A 9,234-nucleotide genomic window follows, 5' to 3' on the forward strand; every position below is an offset into this window, starting at 1 on the left:
TCAGGGAGATTCAAATTAAAGCCACATTGAGATACCACCTTACACCAGTTAGAATGGCCAAAATTAGCAAGACAGGAAACAACGTGTGTTGGAGGGGATGTAGAGAAAGAGGAACCCTCTTATATTGCTATTTTTAACTAATTTTAAAATGCATAAAAACGGGATCAATTTGGGATGCCTGAGTGACTCAGTCAGTTATGGGTCTGCCTTCAGCTCAGGTCACAGTCCCAACACCCTGGGATGGAGCCCCACACCAGACTCCTTGCTCAGCAGGGAACCTGCTTCTCCCTCTCCCTCTGCCTGCTGTTCCCCCTGCTTTTGCTCTCTCTCTCTGCCTCTCTGACAAATAAATAAATAAAATCTTAAAAAAAAATAGGATCAATTCATGGATGAGGTGGATAGATGAATGGGTATGTGTAGTTAAAATATTAGTTGTAGACTCCAGGTGGTGGGTATAAGAGTATTCACTCTGGAAAACTTCCTTTGTGTTTGACAATCTCCAGAGCAAAATGCTGAAAAGAAGGAATGAGGAAAGAGGAAGAGAAAGAAAAGAAAGAATCACTGGTCCTTAGCTTCTAAGAAAGAAGGATGTGGTCTGTGGAAACAGGGAATGCTAACAACCTGTTCCTAGTACCAAATAAATAGACTCTGAGGTAGCTATCCGATTGCATGCAGACTGTATATACTTTTGGAAAATAACTTAATTTAGCATTGTTTAAAAAGTGTATACTGTTGTGGAGCACCTGGGTGGCTCAGTTGGTTAAGCAGCCCACTCTTGGTTGTTGGCTCAGGTTATAATCTCGGGGTTGTTGGATCAAGCTCCATGTCAGACTCCATGCTCAGCACTGAGTCTGCTTGAGATTCTCTCCCTCTGCCCCTCCCATGCCCCCCCACCATTGTGTACTCTCTTTTTCTGAAATAAATAAGCAAAATATTTTTTAAAGAAGTCTGTACAATTGTAATTAAAGAGCTTAGCCAACAATAGCAAGAACACTGCTGGCTTATTCACTTCCCCAATGGCAGAACTCCTGACTTAAATCAGCACAATCTGTTTAAGATTTTTGCCTTGTTAAATAATTGGTAGTGTGGCTGCATTCAGAAAGCTATTTAATTTTTGTGACTCATCATAGAAAGGCAGAATTGGAAGGAACCTCAGAAATTTCTAATCCAACTCACTTTATTCAACACAGACAAAAGCATACACAAGGACTAACTAAGCAGGTTAAAGGCAAACCCAAGTGTTTTGACTACTTGTCTCTAATTTTCCTCACTCCCAGGAGTTTTCCAACATTTTAGCAGAACTATTTCATGAAATGAAACAATACACAGAACTCCAATATGCAAAAAATAAAAATAACAAATGAGTTCCTATAGGTAGTGTAAATCTCCATTGTTTGGTAACAGATATTTAACTGAAGACCTCTAATATTTCTAGGAGCTCATTCTGGAAAATATGGATAAAGGTAAAAGGATTTTTTATGTCTTGGTAACCTAATTTTATGCCTCGGCCTTGAAACCAGTTATTGAAATTTAAGAGGGAATGTGCATTGGACCTCTTTTGCCCAACTGACTTCTGATTTGCTTTCTTTCAATATTCAAGGCCTTCTTCCCATTCAGCCATGACTTCTGAGTGGGCCAAATAGCCACTAATATTTATACCCCATTTTATTCAAAATAGACAATACAACAATATAAAAATAAACAAGTAATCAGGACAAAATATAATTAAAAGTGAAAAATCAGTCAGGTGTGAGGACCTGTATACCTGCTAGGAGTGGGCCATACGTTTGTTTCTGAGCTTTCTAAAGGTGAACATGAAAAGTAAAAAAAAAAAAAAAAAAAAAAAAAAAAGATGATGACAGGATTCGCAGTATCGCTAAGCACATAAAACAAAACAAGTTTTTCAGATTAAGGCCGACTCTTATAAATCTCATACATAGGATCCTGAGTAATGGAAGAACAGTAAGGAAAACTTCCCATTTCTACCATATTTCTTAGGCTATCCCTTAATGCAGGCTATTAGTGTAATGCCAAAATGCAACTCATTAAAAGGAATTCCACAGGAGCACTATTCACAATAGCCAAAATATGGAAGTAACCCAAATGTCTATCAGTTAAGCAAATGAATTAGATGCACGAATAAGACGTATGTCCATGGATGGCCTATTATTCATCCATAAAAAAGGAATGGAGTACTGATAGATGCTACAACATGGATGGGTCTTGAAAATATTTTGTATAATGAATAGTCCAGTCAAAAAGACCATAGATGGGATAATTCCATTTATGAACTGTTCAAAAAAGGCAAATCTATAGGAGAGAGACCAGAGATTAATGGTTTCTAGTCGATGAGGGTGGTGGAAAGGGGAAAGTCAGCGTGAAAACTAACGGGCATGGGATTTTCTTCGTTGAGGGGGTGATGAGAATGTTTCAAAGAACAATTGTGGTAATTGTTGTACAACTCTGAATATACGAAAAAACATTGAACTATGCATTTTAAATAGGTGAACTTTATGGTATGTAAATTATATCTCAGTTTTTAAAAAGCAGTTAGGTAGGGCTGAATAAATTCAGTCCAAGGATACAGGTTTCTTGTATTCAGGGATGCACTTTTATCCAAGGATAAATTTATTTTTATTTTTTAAAAGTAGGCTCCATGCCCAGTGCGGGGCTTGAACTCACATGACCCTGAGATCAAGAGTCACATGCTGTACTGACTGAGCCAGCCAGGTGCCCCCAGGGATAAATTTTAGACTAGAGAAATGGACAGACTTCATAGTCTTCAGGCGATCCTCCATAAATTTGATTTCTCTCAGCTGAGGTTTTGGTAAGTTGACCAGCTGTGGGTTTGAGGGTATGCTGTCTGACAAGTCCTTAGAGCACAACTATTCTGTTTGCCGAAGTGCAGAGCTATGTGTTTAAAAGTCAACCCAAGTGAAACATGAGCCAAAGAAGAACCCATCCTGGAATAGAAAGCCACTGCCCTTTTGCGTGGAGGCAGGCCAAGGGACTACTCACTCTCAGGGCCAGTAAAACTCTTGAGAAGGAAGTTGTGATCTGCTTTAGCACATAAATGAACCGGACCCCCAAATTCTAAACTAGAGAGCATCACTATAGTAATTATAGGTTGGAAAAAAACTATTAAAACAGTAACCAAATCTCAGTCATGAAAATGAATGTCAGGAAAGATATAGCTTGGAACAATAATTCCCGATGAGCCAGCCACCAAAGGGAAACTAGTTGTAAAACGTATGCCTAGGTAACCAAATGAAGTGACTTGCTGAATTGGATCATTAGTGCTAAACTTGATAAATGTTTAGGAATGTCTACCAAAAAAGGTGACTTTGATTTTAGAGGGGTTGGTTTGAAACCTCTATCATTGTCACTCCTAGTCTGTGATAATAAAACCTACATGGGGGAGTAGATAAAGAATCTATCCTCTTATTTCAAACTGATATTAAGTTATAAAGATACACCTAAAATTGAAGAAGAGCCAGAACACATGCTTGTTGGATGAATCAGAAAATTTGTGATTCTGATGCTCTTGTTTAATTGGTGACTAGAAGTGCAGTGGATATACATTTAAGCAAAATGCTTAATGACCAAGTGTAAAAAAAAATCAGTATTTACCTGAAGCCAAGGCCAAAAGTAAATAACACTATCATGGACAGAAGTTCTGGAATATAAGAATAAATCCAAAATCCTATTGAAAAAGTATTAATAGTCCTGTAAAGAAATGAGGTTTGCACATCAAAAAATTTTTTTCACATATAAAATTTTGACATTACATTACAGAGACCTACATTTCTCAACACTGTCAGTTTTGTGTGCTGCTTGAAGAAAATGCTTTCTGAATATTTTTAAAGTACACTGTAATTTTTAGAGCAGCTTTAGGTTCATAACAAAACTGAGTGGAAGGTACAGAGACTTCCCATATACCTCCTGTCCCCTCATACGCATAGTGTCCCCCATTATCCACACCCTGCTCCACAGTGGTACATTTGTTACAAAGAACCTATATGAGTATATCATTATCATCCAAAGTCTGTAGTTTACATTAGAGTTTGCTCTTGCTGTTGTATATTATGTGGGTTTGGACAAATGTATAATGACATGTATTCATCAATATACTATCATAAAGAGTAGCATCATTGCCCTAAAAGTCCTCTGTGCTCTTCCTATGTATCCCCCAACCCGTGGCAATCACTGAAATTTTTTTTAAAGATCTATTTATTTATTTGAGAAAGAGAGAGAGAGTGCAAGCTGGGGGAGGGGCAAAGGGAGAGAGAGAGAAAGATAATGTCCAAGCATACTCCTTGCCAAGCGGGGAACCCAACATGAGGCTTGATTCCAGGACTCCAAGATCATGACCTGAGCCCAGATCAAGAGTCAGATACCCAACCAACTGAGCCATCCAGGAGCTCCACAATCACTGAACCTTTTACTGACTCCATAGTTTTGTTTTTTCTGGGATGTCATATAGTTGGAAACATACCTTTTAAAATTGGGTGTAGCCTTTTAAGATTGGGTGCTTTCACTTAGTAATATGCATTAAAGATCCCTCCACGTCTTCTCATGGCATGATACCTTTTTAAAATTTAAATTATATTAATTAACATATAGCACATTATTAGTTTCAGAGGTAGAGTTCAGTGAGTCATCAGTTGTATATAACACCCAGTGCTCATTGCATCATGTCCCCCCCCTTAATGCCTATCACTCTGTTACCCCATCACCCCAACCCCATCCCCTCCAGCAACCCTCAGTTTGTTTCCTAGAGTTTAGGGTCTCTTAGGGTTTGCCTCCCTCTCTGATTACCTCTTGTTTTATTTTTCCCTCCTTTCCTCTATGCTCCTCTGTTTTGTTTCCGAAATTCCACATATGAGTGAAATCACGATAATTATCTTTCTCTGACTTATTACACTTAGCATAATACCCTCTAGTTCCATCCACGTCATTGCAAATGGCAAGATTTCATTTTTTGGACAGCTAAGTAATATTCCATTGTGTATATTCACTACCTCTTCTTTATCTATTCATCTGTCAATAGACATCTGGGCTCTTTCCATATTGTGGCTATTGCTATAAACACTGACATGCAGGTGCCCCTTCGGATCACTACATCTGTATCTTTGGGGTAACTACCTAGTAGCACAATTGCTGGGTCATAGGGTAGTTCTATGTTTAACTTTTTGAGGAAACCCCACGCTGTTTTCCAGAGTGGCTGTACCAGCTGGCATTCCCACCAACAGTGTAAAAGACTTCCCCTTTCTCTGCGTCTTTGCCAACATTTTTTGTGTCCTGACTTGTTCATTTTCATAGCTCATTTTTTCACGCTAAATAATATTCCATTGTCTAGATGTACCAGTTTATTTATTCATTCACTTACTAATGGATATCTTGATTGCTTCCAAGTTTCAGCAATTATGAATAAAGCTGCTATAAACATGTATGTAGATGTTTTTTGTAGGCAAAAGTATTTGTCTCCTCAGCATGATTGCTGAATTGTATGGTAAGTGTGTATTTAATTTTGTAAGAAACCACTAAACTGTGTTCCAAAGTGTCTTCATTGCATTCCCATCCAGCAATGAAAAAGATTTCCTGTTGCTCCACATGTTCACCAGCATTTGGTGTTTTTGGTGCTCTGGATTTTGGCCTACTAATAGATGTGTAGTGCTATCTCATTGTTATTTTAACTTGCATTACCCTTGATGACACACCATGTGGAGCATCTTTTCATGTATTTATTTGTCATCTGTATATATCTTCTTCAATGAGGTGTTGGTTAAGGTCTTTGCCCCATTTTTAAAAAATATTTTATTTATTTATTTGAGAGAGAGTGCAAGCATGAGCATGAGCTGGGGTGAGCAGAGGGAGAGGGACAAACAGACTCTCTGCTGAGTGCCGAGCCCAATGTGGGGCTTGGCACAGGGCTTGATGTGGGGCTCATGGGACTTGTGGGATTTGATCTCAGGACCCTGAGATCATGACCTGAGCTGAAGTCAGACCCTTAACCAACTTGAGCCACCCAGGCACCCCTCTTTGGCCCATTTTTTTTTTTAATTCAGGTGGTTTGTTTTCTTACTGTGGAGTGTTAAGAGGTCTTTGTATATTTTGAATACCAGTCCTTTACCAAATATGTCTTTTATAAATCTTTTTCCCAGTTTGTGGCTTATCTTTCCATTCCCTTGAAAATTTCTTTTGTGGAGAAGAAAAATGTAATGTTAATGAAGTCCAGCCCTATTAATCCTTCCTTTCATGGATTGTACCTTTTGTGTTGTATCTAAAAATTCACCTTCAAATCCAGGACCATCTAGATTTTCTCCTATGTTACATTATAGGAGTTTTATAGTTTTACATTCTACATTTAGATCTGTGATCTATTTTGAGCTAATTCTCTGAAAATCTACATTTTTTGCACATGGATGTCCATTTGTTTCAGCACCATTTGTGGAAAAGACTATTTTTGCTCCATTGTATTGCTTTTGCTCCCTTGTCAAAGACCAGCTGACTGTATTTATGTGGATCTATTTTTGGGTTCTTTATTCTATTCCATTGATCTGTTTGTCTAATCTTTCACCAATACCACACTGTCCTCTTTTATAAAAAGTCTGGAAGTTGGGTAAGGTCAGTCCTCCAAATTTATTCTTCTCCTTCAATACTGTCTTGCCAATTCTGTCTTTCCCTTCTCCATGTAAACTTTAGAATCAATTTTGTTGATATCCACAAAATAACTTGCTAAGATTTTAATTTAGATTACATTGAATCTATAGATCAAGTTGGGAAGAACTGACATCTTGGTAATATTGAGTCTTCTTGTCTGTGAACATGGCATATCTTTCCATTTATTTAGTTCTTTTCTAGTTTTAATCAGATTCTTGTAGTTTTCCTCATCTGTATCTTGTATATATGTTAGAAGGTAGTTGAGAGACAGTGAAGTATTCTCCAGACTGAGAAGGCACTTTGAGACTGAAAAATGATGCAAGCCACTCCATATGGTTTATACAGAGTTCTGTTCAGGGTAACTTGCTAGCAGGGGGGATTGGGCAGACCAACAATCCAGGTACTACACAGCTATTCTCCACACAGTCCAAACCTTAATTCATAGCTTTTATAGAGCAAAGGGCATTGTGGTGAGGTCAAAGGATAATTATCTAAAGTGGTATCATCTGTGTCACACTTTAGGGTAGATGAGAACAAGCCTTCTCACATTCCAGTCAGGACATACATTAACCTTGAAGGGTCCTGGAACACATTGCCTCCAGGGAGGTAATTGCATGGGCATAAACAAGATTGAGGGAGTCAGTGTTGTCAGCACTCCTATATACTTACTGTTAGATTTATACCTTAGTTTTTCATTTTTTGGTGTGCTAATGTAAAAGATACTGCATTTTTTTATGTCAAATTCTGTTTAGTTATTGCTGGTATATAGGAAAGCAATTGAATTGTATCATTGCTTATTAGTTCCAATTCTCTTTTTGTCTATTCATTTGGATTTTCTACGTAGACAAGCATATCGTCTGCAACCAAAGACAGTTTTATTTCTTCCTTCATAATCTGTAAACCTCTCTTTTCCTTTTCTTATCTTATTGCATTTTCTAGGATTTCCAGTATGATTTTAAAAAGCAGGAGTGAGAAGGGGCATTGTGCCTTGTTGATGTTCTCAGTGGGAAAGATTTGAACTTCTCACCATTAAGTATGATATTAGCTATTGGTTATTTGTAGATATTATTTCTTTTTTTTTAATGTTGTTAGTTGCCCTACAGTACATCATTAGTTTTTGATATAGTGTTCCATGATTCATTGTTTGCATATGGAGGACTGTAGATATTATTTCTTAAGTTGAGAAAGTTCCTCTCTATTCTTAGTTTACTGAGAGGTTTTATTTTTTTAAATAATAAATGAGTCTTGGATTTTGTCACATGCTATTTCTGCACCTGTTAATATGATCATGGCATTTTTCTTCTTTAGCTTACTGATGTGATGAATTAAATCAATTTTCAAATGCTGAACTAACTTTACATACCTCGGATAAATCCCACTTGGTTGTGGTATATAATTCTCTTTATGCATTATTAGATTAAATTTGCTAATATTTTGTTGAGGATTTTTGCATATATGCTCATGGGAGATACTAGTCTGTAGTTTTCTTGTAATGTCTTTTGTCTGATTTTGGTATTAAGGTATGCTGGCCCTATAGAATGAGTTAGGAAGTATTACCCTCTGTTTCTATCTTCCAAAAGAGATTGTGGAGAATTAGCATAATTTCCTCCTTCCATAATTTCTGTCTATTTCTTCTTGTGTGAGTTTTGGCAGATTGTATCTTTCAAGGAATTGGTCCGTTTCATCTAGGGTTTCAAATCTGTGAGCATAGGGGCACCTGGGTGGCTCAGTGGGTTAAGCCTCTGCCTTTGGCTCGGGTCATGATCCCAGAGTCCTGGGATCTCTGCTCTGTTCTCTGTTCTCTGCTCTCTGCTCTCTGCTCAACGGGGAGCGAGTGTCTCCCCCTCCCTCTGCCTGCCTCTCTGCCTGCTTGTGATCTCTTTCTCTGTCAAATAAATAAATAAAATCTTTAAAAAAGATTTGTGAGCATAGAGTTATTGATAGTATGCCATTATTGTCCTTTCAATGTCTATGGGATCTACAGTGATGTCTCTTCATTTATTCCAGATACAAGCATACCTTGGAGATATTGAGGGTTCAGTTTCAGACCACCACAATAAAGCAAATATTTTAGTAAAGTGAGTCAAGTGAATTTTTTGGTTTCCCAGTACATATAAAAGTTACATTTACACTATACTGTAGTCTATTAAGTATGCAGTAGCATTATGTCTGAAAAAACAATATCTATACCTTAATTTAAAAATACTTGATTGCTAAAAAATGATAACCATCATCTGAGCTTTAAGTAAGTCAAGTCATAATCACTGATCAAGGATCATCATAACAAATATAAAATAATGAAAAAATTTTAAATATTGTGAGAATTTCCAAAATGTGACACAGAGACACAAAGTAAGCAAATGCTATTACAAAAATGGCACCAATAGACTTGCTCAACAAAGGGTTGCCACAAACTTTCACTGTGTAAAAAACAATATCTGTGAAGTACAATAAAGCAAAGCATAATCAAACAAGGTATGCCTGTATTAGCTATTTGTGCTTTCTCATTTTTTCCTTATCCTGCCTAGAGACTATCACTTTCAGTTATCTTTTCAGAGAACCAGCTTTTGG

Source organism: Mustela lutreola, chromosome X (assembly GCF_030435805.1).
Source record: "Mustela lutreola isolate mMusLut2 chromosome X, mMusLut2.pri, whole genome shotgun sequence".
Taxonomy (NCBI): Eukaryota; Metazoa; Chordata; class Mammalia; order Carnivora; family Mustelidae; genus Mustela; species Mustela lutreola.